Here is a 15,468-nt window from a genome sequence, read left to right as displayed (position 1 = left end):
TTGCTCCTGTCTGGCAGCCTCTGTTTTTTCCTGGAACTGATAATTCCCAGCTGCCACCCCTCTCTGGGCTCTCTAGTGGAGCTATTTCATGCGGTCTCTGACTTCACACAGGGATTCTAGTGTCCCACCATGGGCAGGGCAGGGCAGACTTTCCCAGGTAGCCACTGAAGTTTAGTGCCCACCCTCCTTATGTGGTCATGAATCCTCTGGGCCATGCAACTTCCATCCCTCCCCCTCATCACTGTGAGTTTCCTCTGCATCCAGTTTCCCAGAGGCTTTTCCTTTTGTTTTGGAATAGGGTAGTATATTTAAAAAAAATTTTTTTTTTTTTTTTTTTGTCATCCTTGCGCAGGGGCCATGCTAATCTTCTCTGTATCGTTCCAATTTTAGTATATGTGCTGCCGAAGCGAGCACTAAAAAAAATTTTAAAACAATATTCCATCTTACACAGCTAGAGTGGAAGGCGGGAGAATGTGTACACACTCCCTCTGGCATCTTGATGGGAAATTGGTAGGAATTACATAGGTGTGGGAGAGATGGCAAGAAATCCTCAATGTAAAAAGCTGGAGGACAGATGGGAGGAGTGTGCTCCATGCAGGGGAAAAGCTAAGAACATTCTAATACTTGAGCACCTGCTTTGTGCTAGGAGATGTGCAGGTGTTGGAGACAGTGAATGCAAAACACACGCATTCCTGTTCCCAGCAAGCCCCGCTACTAGACTAGAGTAAGCATGTAGGGCAGAGTGGCAAACGGGATTCCATAATGAAGGGTGAGATTTTAACCTCAGAAATCAGGTAAGAGGTTTTGACTTGGCCTCCTAGAAAACAGACAGCTGCAGGTTGTTGGAGCTTGGGAGATTACATGCTGAATGCTAAGTTTAAGGAAGCGAGTTTAACAGTGGAAACTAGAGGCAGTGTGTCAGTGAGGGGTAGTGACATAATTCCTGGTCACTCTTTGGAAATTACCAATTTATGTTTTCTGCCTCGGTGTAATTGTTTTTAGTGCCCCTTTCAAAGTGTTCCATTTGAATGATAAATTACAAGGTCACCTAGCTAGAAGTTCAAGAGCAGAGGATAGGGCCTGTGGCCTCTTTGCCTTTGTGCCTTGCGCACACTGTCCCAGACACATGTAACAAGCATCTCACCATCTGCCAAAAACATTGATGACTCTTACAAAGGAATCAGAAAGAGAAGTTAGGAAGGTAGCAAGAGCTCAAAGGTAATATAGTATTTTATGAAAACAGAGTTTCAAGGAGAAGGCTGTGGGTAAGAGAATCTTGTCATCCACGGAAAGCAAGAACACTGGAAGAACTAAAATGAACACAGCCTTCGTAGAGAGACAACGAATTCTAGCTCTAGGGCAGGGAAAGTACAAGGCAAGCCTGGAGCATTCGGGGTGAAAAAGCAAGAAAGCACTGCAAGGCTAAGGGGGCCTCTGTCAAAGGACACAGGACCTGACTTAAAGGGGCTCCCACTGGCCACATTTGTGTTGGTTTGAGCATCAAAAAGAATAATGACGGCTTTGGATTTTAAAACATAAGAAAAGAAAAGAAATCTTGAGTGCATACTGATGTTGGACAAAAAGGGATCAGGGGTAGCTCTTTATGACATGAAAGCACCAGCCAATAAATGTAGAAGGAACTCGAAAGTTTCCACTTTGCAATCATCAGTGCAATAATTGGTTGAAGCAAAGATCATCACTGCATGTTAAAACACTGGACAAGGTGTTGGAATAGGACATTTGCACGGTCTAAAACATTACTTGCTAATCACAAATAGGAACAGATACTCTTAAAGTGGAGAAATTTGGCAGGCAACATAGTAGCCAAACCTAGCCTCACAAATAACTGGACAAAATTGACATCATGATGTGACGCAACTGAAGTGCGCAACCCTGTTTATGCAGTGTTCTTGCCAAAACACAAAACAAAAAAACCCAATGTTTAACCTGAATCTAAACATGCGGAAACAAGCAAATAAGTCCAGAATGGGGACATTCTACAAGACAATTGGCCTGAACTCTTCAAAAAGGTCAACTATTATGAAATTTCAGAGAAGTGGATGGAACGTTCTAGAATCTAGATTAAGGGAGACCAAAGAAATAAAACAATCAAAGGCAATGTATGAAACTTATTTGAGTCCTGGATTTAAAAAATAAGAACAACAACAAAACTTCAAAAGACATTTTGGGGGACAATGGAGGGTTTTGAATATGAACTGTTTATTAAATGATCTTATTAAATCAAAGTTAAATTCCTTGTGAATAATAATGACTTTTTTTCCTAGGAGATACATGCTTAAGTATTTACAGTGAAGCATTTAGGTGAAATGTCATAATAAAGGCAACCTTCTTTCAAATTGCTCTGCCAAAACACACACAAATACATACACACACACACACGCACACACACACACGGGGTGGGGATGGGGCAACCATGGCAAAATGTTAGCAATTTGGTGAATTAAGGTGAAGGATAGGTGGGTATTCATTGCATTGTTTTTTCGGCTTTTCTATAGGTTGGAAATTTTTCAAACTACAAAGTGTGGGCAAAAACCAAGCAGTGAAAATGAAGAGGGTATTGGGGCTCAGAAAATGACTCCCCAAAGTGAAGGCCTCAGCAGCAGCTTGAGAAGCAAAGTTTCCCTCTCTGACTTTCTCTTGCCCTCCTGTCTCTCACCCCTCCGGCCCCGCTGAGGCTAGCCACAGAAACTACAATCCCTCTTCCCCAAGGCAGGTCATAAACAACAAAAATCCCTGTCCCCAAAGCCGGCCATAAAACCTAAACATATTACCCTCACTTTCCCCTGCCTTTCTGTGTCAGAACTGGCCATCAGAAGGTCTCTGACCTACCTTGTCTGATTGTGGGTCATAAGACCCCCATGCCTGAGAGGGTCCTGCCCCCCACCCAGGAGGAAGGATGCTGCACAGAGAGGCCGAGAAGAATCAGAACAGACAGGCCTTGCTGGGTTTCCCCACACAGTCTGTTAGCATTAGATCACTCCCTTTTGGTCCAATCACAGTTCTACACAGATGCCCATTCTTCATTGAACTTAAGAAATCCATAAAAGAGGACTTCTCCTGTATCTTTGGATCTTCATTCTGAAGGCTCCTGTGTCATGTAAAACTATGATCAAATAAATTTGTTATGCTTTTCTGTTAACCTGGTTTTCTCATAGGGTGCTGGTCATGATCTGCATGATGGGGAGGAAAGAGATCACCCCCTTTCTGCCTCTACAAGGGCATCTGCCAGGCTTCAAGGGTGCAGTTGATTTGGATGATAGAGAGAAAGGAAGTAGCAGAGAGAAAAGAGGTGAAAGACTGTCAGTAAGAACGAAGCTGAAGAAATAAGGTGTAAACGGTCAAATGAAAATTTTTTTGCTATTTTTCGTTTTTTAAAATAGGAGAGTTGCAGAATGGTTTGAAGGTAGAGGTACTGAGTGGAATAAAAGAGGCCAACGCCAGTGAAAAAAAGGACAAGCCAAGCTGGGAAAACATTATCTTGCCCAGGAGACAGAACAAGAGCACGTCTTAAAAAAAAAATACTAATTTTACTCTAGATGCTTAAATTTATTCTAAAGTATTATTTGAATGGACATTTGGTATCACTATACATCTTGATTTTCAATAAAAAAGAAACTAAATAAAATTGGTCACTAAGTATGTAAAGTATTTAAGAAATAGACCAGAAACTGGTACCCTGAGGCTGCAGGCCTGGGACAGGTGCGAGAATAATCTAAGGGAAGGCCAGGATCTGGCGGGGCCAGTACCAGCCAGTGGTTTCCCACTGTCTGCTGCATCCAGATGTGCTTCAGGGATGCTGCGAGAGTTGCTTCAACCTTCACTCTTGTACTTGGACCCTCAGCCAGGTTGCCTGTGTTTAAATTGCTGCTCTGTTGCTCACTAGCTGTGTGCTCTAGGGTTGTTATAAGAATTGAAAGAATTAATATATATTATGGGCTTAGAACAGCATCTGGCACTTAGTAAGCTTTATGATTATTTTTAGAGACAGGGTCCAGCTCTGTCACCCAGGCTGCAGTGCAGTGGCACAATCATAACTCACTGCAGCCTAGAACTCCTGGGCTCGAGGGATTCTCCTATTGCAGCCTCCTGAGTAGCTGGGACTACAGGCATGTGCCACCGTGCCCAGCTAATTTTTTTAAAAGAATTTTTTTGTAGAGATGGGGTCTCACTATGTTGACCAGGCTGGTCTCAAACTCCTGGGCTCAAGTGATCCTCCCACCCAGCCTCCCAAAGTGCTGGGATTACTCTGTATATTAACTAAGGGTTATAATTTTTATCATTGCTACAGTTATCATCATTGTTGTTACATACCATTTTTAAAAAACTTAACAAAGACATCATACACATGTAAACAGGTTTCAACACCCTAACTTGCATTGCCCAATTAGTTCATTGTAAGATACACACAGAAAGAACTTCTACCAAGAATTCTGATTAGTGGTACAATTCAGTTAAATTTAAGGAAATAAATTAATTTCCTTTTTACATGAATAGGTAGCCAGGTTTTTAAAAGTTTACATTAATACAATTGTTTAAGATGCAATGACTGACTATGTACGGTAAAAATTTGATAAGGAAAGAAAATTATAGTTTCTATAAATCCAGAGCTCCACAGCAGGGCTACATCTATAAACTGTACCTGTGCTGGAAGCTGCTTTTGTAGGTATTGATTGTTAATGCACTCTTACCTGAGTCCATTTATCATAGAGCAGTGCCATAGTTTACTCACTGTTTCATTACGCCAAAGTCCACGCTGCCTGTGCACCTCCCAGGTGCCCTGTGTTCTCTGAAAATGTCTCCATTCTCCCCCATCTACCTTCTCCAAAGACTTTTACCATGTCTACTTTCTGTGTAAAATTTACTCCATTATATAACAAACAATTATTTAAAAAATTATAAAAAGTCTCCAGTGACTATTTAACAACTATAAGGAAGTATTTCAATATTTTACCAACTTAAATGGCTGTTCAGTGCATACCAGTCTATCAGCTCCCAACTCTTTCTACACAGCTACCTATCAAGACTTTGTACTGGCCAGTCCGCCCCCTAGAAGAAAATCTATTGTCTATCCTTTAGATAACTTTTTAACCTTATTACATGAAGAGATCAAAAATTAGCTATTTTAAGGCAACTCCAACAGAACCAGGGCTTGTGGTCATCCTCCTCAGATCCCATGGCACAGAACCCATAGCTCTGGGGCAGGTGAAAACCTGTCATTTGTGTTCGTCACATGCCAGTGCCTTTCTCAACATCAGTGCACGAAGCCAATGAATTGCAGTGTCCACCTGTTCTGGAGGAATTCACAGGGAAGTGTTCACACAATATCAACCCACCACCTGACCCATACCTGCTCCTTCCTCAAGCAGTACCAGGTGGGAAGGCAACTAGCTCACTGCCGTCCATCACCCAACATTAAGGGGGCATAAGAATAGCTTTCCTGAAGCTCGGAGAACATCATATCCTCCTGTTAGTGCTGCAGTGTACATAGAAGCCACAAACTGACTGCAGTGGGTTGAGCAGTGCTCTCTCCCCCCGAACTTAGGCTCACCTGGAATCTATGAATGTGGCCTTATTTGGAAATAGGGTCTTTGCAATCATGTTAAGATGAGGTTGTACTGGATTAGTGTGGGCCCTAAATTCAATATAACCATTTTCCTACAAGAAGAGGGAAATCTGGACACAGACACCCTGGGAAGAAGCCCATGTGAAGACGAAGATTAGAGTGGGGTGTCTACTCATCATGCCAGCAAACACCAGCAAGGAAGGCATCCTCCCTAACGCCTTTGGAGGGAGCCCGGCCGTGCTGCTACCTGGAGTTTGGACTTCTAGCCTCCAGAACTGTGTGCAAGAACATGTTTCTACTGTTTTAAATCACCTAGTTTCTGGTACTTTGTTCTGTCAGCAGCAGCAAACTACTATACTGACCAAGACACAATCCACTGCCAAGAGAGTTTCACACTCACTGGACTGTTAGCATCGTGAGGGCAGGGACCATGTCTATCCAGATCACAGTCATAACCGCCCCCCATTTTCAACAGTGCCTGGTACACACGAGGCACCCAATAGAGTTTAGATGAATGCAAGAGGAATTAGTATATCTGGTCCTCATAACAGCCCCTGGTTTACATTTGAGTGAGCATCAGCCCAAAGCCTCACAGCAGGAGGGGGGTCCAGGCCCAGAATCCACTCCTGCACCCCCAGGGAAGCACTGCTTTTTGTACATGTAAGTGTGCACCTGGACGTCCTGGGCCCACGGTTTGCAGTGCCGTGCCTGAAAGTCTCCAGGATTGCCCAGCTGTGAGGTCATCCTGCTTGTGGGGCATCTCCAGCCTGTGAACTTGACCTGAGATCACCTCTTCATATCACTTGGTCTTTCACGCCAGTCTTCCTCTGGTGGCCACATGGGAACTCCAAATTATCATATGAGCAAAATTCTTTGGAAAATCAAGTCAATGTGGTTTCTTACTCCTTTCTAACCCAAGAGTCCAGCTTATACATGACTTCATACAGCGCCAGGTAAATGATGGGAAGAAAAAGTCACAACTTGAAATACTGAGCCAATCTGCTTAAGAAGATGTGGTAAAGGTCACATTGGCAGCCCTGCAGCACCAGTCAAGACACCTTCCATGTTACCAGGGACACGGGGAAATTGCAATTTCAGACATTAAGCATCAACAAGCCAGAATGATAGTCCAGGTTCTTGGCAACCATTGACAATTAAAAATGTTTCCGTTTGCTATGAAAGCAGAGCCAAAATACCAATAATTTCTCATCCTGAAACTCAAATCCAGCTCTGATTTCCATAATTACCTAGAAATGAATTTTAAAAGTCCTCGGAAAATTCAAGGATCTTGTTATACCAAAGGTGAAGTCAAATTTGAGTAATCCTTCTCAATACCTGCCTGCCAACACCGTTTGTTCTCAGGACTCCCATCCGGGAGAGAAAAATGCGCTCATTGTGCTGCAGATTATGTTTAGGAACAGAAAGCAGGGATTACATCATGTGCACAGAGCCGGGGCCTTATACTCTCAGACAAACCTAGCATTGTATAAGGCCAGGTTCTTAAAGGACAGGAATAACATCTCGGCACTCTGTGCCTTTCAGAGCAAGGGTCCTCCCTCGCCCAACCCTGTGCTCCGGCAAACATGCCCTCGAGACTTTTCCTCCCTCCAGATACATCAGTTTGTCTCCAGAGCTCACCATCTTCCTCGATTCCCGCAATCTTATTATAGGAATTACATATCCTTCTGGATCAGACACTGAAAGCAAGTCCAGGCATGAAACGCTGTGCTTGATCACAGCATTCATTGCCTTTCCTTCAGCTACCTTTCCAGAAAGGCTCCGTCCCCTTTCCTGACATCCATCCTCAGACCTCTGCCACCAACATTAACAACAGTCTTCCTTTGACCCCAGGTCTTCATGGAGTTCTCACCCCTGTCTTTCCTGTCTTCACAATCCATCTTCTGGAAATGGTGATCAATACCTGCTGCTGACTTCCTGGCCTCCAATTCACTCCGTAAACCACAGGACTCATCACTCCCCAGCACCGCACTGAAATTATCCAAGATAACATGACCACACCTTAGTAACCACCAAAGAGCACAAAGGATTCTTCCCAGGCCTTTTTTTTTTTTTTTTTCCACTTTCATTTAACAATTCAGATTATTAACGACTCCTTGCTTTGAAAATCTCTTTCTACTTAGATTTCTCACCACCATTTTTCCTTCTATCTCTGGCCACTCATTCTGTTTCATTTTCCGATTTTTTTTTTTTTTCCATTTGCCTCTCACATTTTAGGGTTTCCTTAGGTTCTACCCTTGGTCTCCTTGCTCACGTCCTCCATATATTACTGGGTAATATCATCTACACTCAAAGTCTTCTCTGCCACAAGACATCTTTGCCAATGACAGACAAATCTAGGTTTCCACTTAGATATTGCACATACCCCAGAAAAGCAATGTGCTCCAAGCTGAATGCATTCTTTACCCCAATATCTACTCTTTCTCTAGTATTCCCTTTCCTTGATTATGGTGATACAGTTGACCCTTGAACAAGATGGGGTTGGGGTGCTGACGCCACTCCCCCCATGCAATCGAAAATCTACCTATGACTTTTGACTCCCTCAAAACCCAACTACTAATATCCTACTGCTGACTGAAAGCCTTACTGAGAACATAAACAGTGGATTAACACATATTTTGTATGTTATACATATTATATACTATATTCTTATAAGAAAGTAGGCTAGATAAAAGAAAATGTTATTAAAATCACCAGAAGAGAAAATATATTTATCATTCACTAAGTGGAAGCGTATCATCATAAAGATCTTCATCCTCATCATCTTCATGTGGAGTAGGCTGAGGAGGAGGAGGAAGAAGAGAGGTTGGACTCATTGTCTCAGGGGTGGCAGAGGCAGAAGAAAATCTGCATGTAAGTGGACTCACAGTTCAAATCCGTGTTGAGTGTCTGTGGTTCTAGTGAAGCCACAGCTGGAAGTCCTTAGTGACTTCTCCTCCAACTGCATATGCCTCTTGCCTATCCCAAATTGTCTACCAAATTCTACTTCTTGAAGACAAAAAAGATATACTGTCCATGTCTTTGTATCTTTCAACAGGCCCTCTACCTGGATACCGTTAGCCACTTCTTTTTTTCTGTCCAATGGCTTTCATCTTCCAAGACTCAAATATCACTTCCTCCAGCTTGAACATCATGTCCTCTAGGAAGCCTTTCCTCTGCCCCACCCTCAGGTGGCTTCAGGCCATGGCTCTTGTGTTGGGAGCAGATAACGTTCACCTTCTACAAGCTTCGGCGTCTCCACACCACACCCATGGGTTGACAAATGGCTCCCTTTGATATTCTGGCCAAAAGCTGAGGTTTCAAACAATGCTCAAAAAAGGCATACACTTCATAATCAGCTTATTGAAGTATAATTTACATACATTAAAATTCATCAATTTTGTGTGTTGATGAGCTTCAACAAATGCATAGTTGCCTACCATCACCACAGTCAAATATAGGACATTTCTGTCACCCCAAAAGTTCCCTCATGTCCCCTTGTAATCAATTTCCTCTCCCTATTTGCAGCATCTGGCAACCATTGATCTGTTTTCTTGCACCAAAGTTTTACCTTTTCTAGAACTTCATGTTGTAGGAGACCAGACTATGACATCCCCAAAACATGAAGGATTGTTGAGCAGAAGGCAATTAAGAAGAAGCAGATACAGGAAAGCTCTCTGCCCTTTCTCTATTTGCTTAAAAGCAGGACATAGATTTACAAAGACAAAAATATTCTACCCACCTCCTCTTCTACCAAGGACAGCAAAGGTTAACCACTGAAGACAACTTCATACCCTCATGGGCCTGGGAGGGCCCCAGAGGAATCTACATTAACAAGCTTTAGTACTAACTTGCCTTTATCTGACAGTTATTTGCCTTCCCACAAGTTGCCACCCATAAATACTCAAAGTCCTTCCCTCTGTTTTGTCACTTGCTGAAAAATATATGGCTCTTTGTTGACGATGTTATATAAACTGGAATACAAATCCACCTCTGAAAATTACTCATTCTCTGGATATTTTCCATGTATGTGTGAAATATACACATTAAACTTATTTATGTTTCTCTTGTTAAGCTATCTTTAGTTACAGGGATCTGTTTCAACTAAGATCTTATGAGGGTTGAAGAAAAAATTACTATTCTTTCCCAACAATATAAATAGGATCATACAGCATTTATTCTTTTGTTTCTGGCTTATTACACTTAGGTTTTTTTTTTGTTTGTTTGTTTTTTTGAGACAGGATCTCACTCTGTTGTCCAGGATAGAGTGCAGTGGCATCATCATAGCTCACTGCAACCTCAAACTTCTGGGCTCAAGCGATCCTCCTGCCTCAGCCTCCCAAGTAGCTGGGACTAAATGCATGCACCACCGCACTATTTTTAAATTATTTTTTATAGGTACAGAAGCTCATTATGTTGACCAGGCTGGTCTGGAACTCCTGGCCTCAAGCCATTCTCCCAAAGTGCTAGGATTACAGGTGCAAACCACCATATACAGTCCAGCTAAATTTTGTATTTTTTGTAGAGACAAGGTCTTGCTAGGTTGCTCAGGCTGGTCTTGAATTCCTGGCCTCACGCAATCCTCCTGCTTATGCCTCCCAAAGTGCTGGGATTACAAGCATGAGCTACTGCATCTGGCCTCCTCACTTATATAATGGTTTTGAGCTTCATCCATGTTCTTGTATGAATCAATAGTCCATTTATTTTTGTTGCTGATTAATATTCCATTGTATGGATTTACCACAGTGCATTTTATCCATTCATCTGTTGAAAGACATTTGGGTTGTTTCCAGTTTGTGGTTATTATGATAATCATAAGCAGGTTTGCTGGATCATATAGGAAGTAAACGTAGTATATGTTTAACTTTATAAGAAACTTCCAGCTTTTCCAAAGTGGCTACACCATCTTCTATTTCCACCAGCGGTGCCCAGGTGTTCTAGTAGCTCCACACCCTCACCAACACCCGGCATTGCCAATCATTTTAATTTTGGCTTTTCTAGTGGGTGTATAGTGGTATCTCATTGCAGTTCTATTTTGCATTTCCTTGATGACTAATGATGTTCATATTGTGGGAGACCAGAATATGACACCCCCAAAACATGAAGGATTGTTGAGCTGAAGGCAATTAAGAAGCAGATACAGGAAAGCTCTCTTTTTTCACTTACTTATTGGTAATCTGTACATCTTCTAGGGTAAAGATTCTATTTAGATCTGCCCATTTCTTAATCAAATTGTTTGTCTTCTTATTATTGAGTTGTAAGAATGTTTTATATACTCTGAATGCAGGTCTCTTGGGAGATATATATTTTGCAAATGTTTCCTCCAGTCTGCGACATGAGAAAGGTGTTGCATTTTGACAAATAAGAACTTATAATTCAGAATCCCTGGAAATGCAAACCCATGCAGCCTAGATTGATGTCTGCAGAAGAACAGCCGGACTCTGGGGAAGCAAAATAAACAACATGAGGTTCCATAATTTGGCCTTAAAAGAAGCTGCTCTCTGCTTTCACCTCCATCGCCTCATTTTCTAGCATTTCAGTGATTCCAGTTATTTTCTCTCCTATGTTACTTTCTTTCTGTAGCTGTTGCCATTTTAGGCAGAAACATGTAGATGGAACATCTGTTTGTTTCTCTCCTGATACAAATGAACGCCCTCGCTTTTGATTTCATAGTGAGCCCAAAATATAGTGTCAATAGCAACAAAGCAACTCACACGAAAATTGTTTCCAATTATTCCCAGTTCAACCTCTGGATGTCATACCATTGCCTCTGACTTTTTCTAGGGACCAGCCTCCCTGACTTCTTGGGTCTTTGGAGGAGGTAGGAAAGAGAAAGTTGCCATCTGAATATTCCCCATGATATACATTGTTTTATGAAAGCATTGACCCCATGGAAAAGAATTTCTGTTGGAAACACAAAGCAAGGTCCAGTGTTGGCCCAGTGGTACTTGGAGTCGAGCATCATATAGACCATGAGTTGACAAATACATTAGAGTTTTTCATCACACCTGCCTGTTCTCAAATATGTAGAGGAGGAGAAGACATGGATGGTGACACTGTAAATGAGAATGCTGATGCCTGCCCAGTTGCTACTCTGCCGTTCCTCTGTGCTAGAAAGACTTGATGTAATGCACTCAGCTGAAGAAATTGTATTTCCCAGCCTCCCTCAGAGATAAGGGTGGCCATGTGACACAGTTCCAATTAATACAATCTCAGCAGAAGTCACTGGTGGGCTTTCAAGCTTGCCTTTCCTGCAGCAGCCATCTTGGGACTGTCCCTGAGGAAAAATCCACAGAATCACACAGACCATGGCCTGGCACTTTGACCACCGAACCAACACCGCAACTGTCTACCTCTGGACCTCTGGTCATGAGAGAAAAACCAACCCTCAGATTGTTCAAGATGCTGTTTTCCAGTTCTCTTTCTTGCTGTTATACACAATCCCTGACTAACGACCTGGGTTCTAGCTCCTGCTCTTGACTAAACAGCTGTGGGAGCTTGGGCACATCCCCTCCCTTCTGGGGTTTCTGGGTTTCCTCATTCATGAGAGAGGGAGGCAAGGGGCCGACTTCTTCCTTCTCAGCTTGGCGTACAGAAATGCTACTGATTTTTCTACGCTGATTTTGTATCCTGAAACGTGACTGAATTCATTTGTCAAATCGAGGAGTCTTTGGCAGAGCCTTATAGATAATACATCCACGTAACAAAACTATACTTGTACCCCCTAAATCTATAAAAATAAACATAAAATAAAATAAAGAAAGAAAGGGAAGTAAGGTACACAACACCTAGAACCATTCCCGCAGGAAGAGGCCACCACTGTGAGGCATCATTTCACATTCAGTGTATCAGACGCATTTTCCCAGATCAGGGGTCTCTGGTGACAGCAAACGCAGGCCATGGTTCTGGCGTGACTGTGATATGCTGACGTCGCAGTCCTTTCTGACTCTAGGACTGCTCCCTTACTCAGCCCCAGGATCTAGTGAATTGATTAATGACTGATGCAGTGTCATTTTTTGCTCTGAGGACAAGTCTCCCCAAATTTCCAGGAGAGTCCCAATTTTCAACATATTTTTTTCTAGAACTCAGATGCCAATCATCAAATAAATCTTCTGTCTCTCTTAATGTTTTTATACTTGTCAAGCCACATGCTGGGTTTGGGTTTAGATATGGCCTCCTGCTCATGGTAATGTCACCCTGCTCCACCCTAAAGCCCAGGCCACGCTGACCCTCTTTCCCCACTCCCGGCGCGTATTTGGCGTGCCGCAGGCAGATTCCCCTTGGCCTCACCCCTGCTGCAGCCACCGCTATGGTGACGAGGTCCATTTGGGTTTTGCCAGTTTCCTACAGACATGGCGGGGGGTGCCTCATCCCGGCCTTCTCCCCTCAGCTCCTGCTTCCAGCCCGGGTGCGTCTCCGACAAGGAGCTGCTCTGCACTCACGTGCGGCACCCGGACCCGGGGCTCGGGCTCGAGGGAGCTGCTTGCCACCAACGGTGCAGAATTCTTGGATAAATGCTTCCCTGTTTGGCCCCTTGGGTGGCCAGTTCTAAGAGCATTTTATGAGGCTTCTCAGAAGGTTCCAGCAGCACTGAGCACCAGAGGCTTGCAGCAGCGACCAACTGGACAATGCGCCCTTGTTTTGGTTTTCCCCACTCTGTCCCCCACTCCTGCTCCCGGGATCATGTATACCCCCAAGTAAATTACTGGCAGGCCAGCCTTTCTTGGACCCTTTCTTCAGCAGAATTCAATCTGGGATAGAGGACATTAAATAAACAAACAAACAAACAAATGTGTGTAAATATTTGTGTGTGTGTGTGTGTATAGGGTTTCTTCCCTGCCTTTCTAATTTAGGGTTTGGTCCCTGATACATTGAGTCATTCAATCCCAGTCAACCACCAAGTAATTGACCATGGTTACATTCCAGCTTATGCAATTATTCACTTCCACACGGTTTTGCACAACCCAGATTTTGCATAAGTCAAAATCTAGGTTATCATCCTGGATTTTAAAGGCGCAGAACCTGTAATACAAACATGTACGTGTATAATATCAATTAAAAGAGATTTCACTGCTGAAGTCACCAAAACGTTTTCACATACAACGGAAGAAGGGCACTGGCCCCCTTCCTAGGGGCTTAGCATTTTATTTTTTACTCTAAATCAATTGTCTTTGGTTTACAAATGCCCCTCCACTCTCGTTTTCTTCTGCTGGCTTTTAGACAAGATTGGAAGGATGTGAGTGTAAAGACACAAACACCCTGGAAATAACATTGGTGCAGTAAGAAACCCCAAAGGAGCCCCATAAACATGAAAAGGAAATGCCTGTCCTCTTGGGCTTCATGGCATTAGTCTATACTCCGGCTTAATATGCATTTTCATACATAATGCAACCTCTTCCACATCTCTGACATGCTATCAGCAACAATTGAATAGGGTCAGGTTTGCATGAGGCACAGCTCACAGGACCTGGGGGCAGCTGTCCCAGATCAGTAAGCATAAAGGGAAGCCTTGTTTGCAGTCTCCGCCCAGCCTCTCTCAGATACTAGGAGTGGAAGTTGTTCCTAGTTTTCTGATATTTATGAGTGGCCTTAGAAAAGAGTCTCCATGAGTCCATTTATTTTTAGCTATCATATTAGATATACCAGCAGAAAAATACAACATGAAAGATCCCAAAGTTTGCATGCCTGCTTCCCAGCTAGAGTCACACTGCTTAGAAGTTGAACCCGGCCAAGTCCCGAGACATTAATATCCTGGGAAAGAATGGAGCATGCTGGTCCCTCAGGGATCCTATCCTGTCTTGGGTTTGAAGGCATTTTGCACTCTATCAGGTGAAAGGAAACACATATTAGCCAAATACAGGCAGATTGCTCAGGCGCTGTAAAATTCCCAACAGAGCTCCTGAAAGCTTTTCTGACCAATCTTCAACTGCAAGGTTATGCCCAAGCAAACTGCACTGGAAGCTGATGTGTTCCAACGTGGCTAACAGCTCACCAGAAGCAAAGCAATCCAGACCTTCAACAGATCTCTTCTATAGGCCGAGGGGGGTCGAGGTGCTTGGGCTCAAAGTGTGTAAACCCCCGCTCCAAGGACTGTTTGGACTCCCCGCTGGGTAGGAGGTTAGGGTGGGATACCAAGAACAGAAGGGCCTCACTTCTCAGAGTAGTCACTCCCTCTGCTGACTGCCATACTGCCATTCCTGATATTATCTCAACATCGTGAGCCTACATTTAAGTAAAAAAAAAATCAGTTTTAAACAACCAGGGTGAGATTTTGTTTACATGCCTAGAAAGGTCATTATCAGCCTTTAGGCCACCACAGAAAAACGCAATGCCCTGATCCTTTAGCTTCTCCTGCTTCACAAAGCCCTTAAAATCCAGTGGGATCTGGGCTCAAGATTTGTTGGATCGGATGAGGAGGAGGAGCTGGAACCAGGACCCCATATGGCATGTAGGAAGAAGCCCCTCTGCCCTTTCAACTCCAGGGTAAACTGGAGAGGCGTCAGCAGTTCCTGAACACCTCTGCCCTCAGGGACTTTAGACAGGAACAAAAAAATTAAGAGACTTTGGACGATTGTTACCAGCAGAAGTCTGGAAAATGACCAAGTCAGGTATTTGCTAAGCTATTTAATGAGGCTGCATAAGCAATAAGAAGAGCTTGATAGAGTTTTAGGGTCACTGAAGTTTCCAGGGTGAATTAAAGAAAGCAGTGAAGTAAGAGGAGAGTGGATTTAAAAATTAACCTGTGTGTGAATGTACTATGTTCGGAACAGGAATTAAAAAGCAAACAAGGATTAATTGATCCTCTCCTCCCTCCAAAGCAGTGTGTTGGCATTTCGGGAGCAAAATGGATTGGTTGAGAATACACTCCGCTGGGTAATTAAACAAGG

At 43.2% G+C, this 15,468-nt stretch overlaps 1 non-coding gene across 1 annotated transcript; it reads right to left on the bottom strand.

Annotated features, from left to right (window-relative positions):
* Positions 1 to 311: 311 nt before the first annotated feature.
* Positions 312 to 414, bottom strand: LOC138383589 (U6 spliceosomal RNA). Its single transcript, XR_011233644.1, has one exon. It is a non-coding gene; the product is annotated as a U6 spliceosomal RNA (small nuclear RNA).
* Positions 415 to 15,468: the final 15,054 nt, after the last annotated feature.

The sequence above is a fragment of the Eulemur rufifrons genome, chromosome 5 (genome assembly GCF_041146395.1).
Source record: "Eulemur rufifrons isolate Redbay chromosome 5, OSU_ERuf_1, whole genome shotgun sequence".
Taxonomy (NCBI): domain Eukaryota; kingdom Metazoa; phylum Chordata; class Mammalia; order Primates; family Lemuridae; genus Eulemur; species Eulemur rufifrons.
This window is presented reverse-complemented; position numbering and strand designations above follow the sequence as displayed.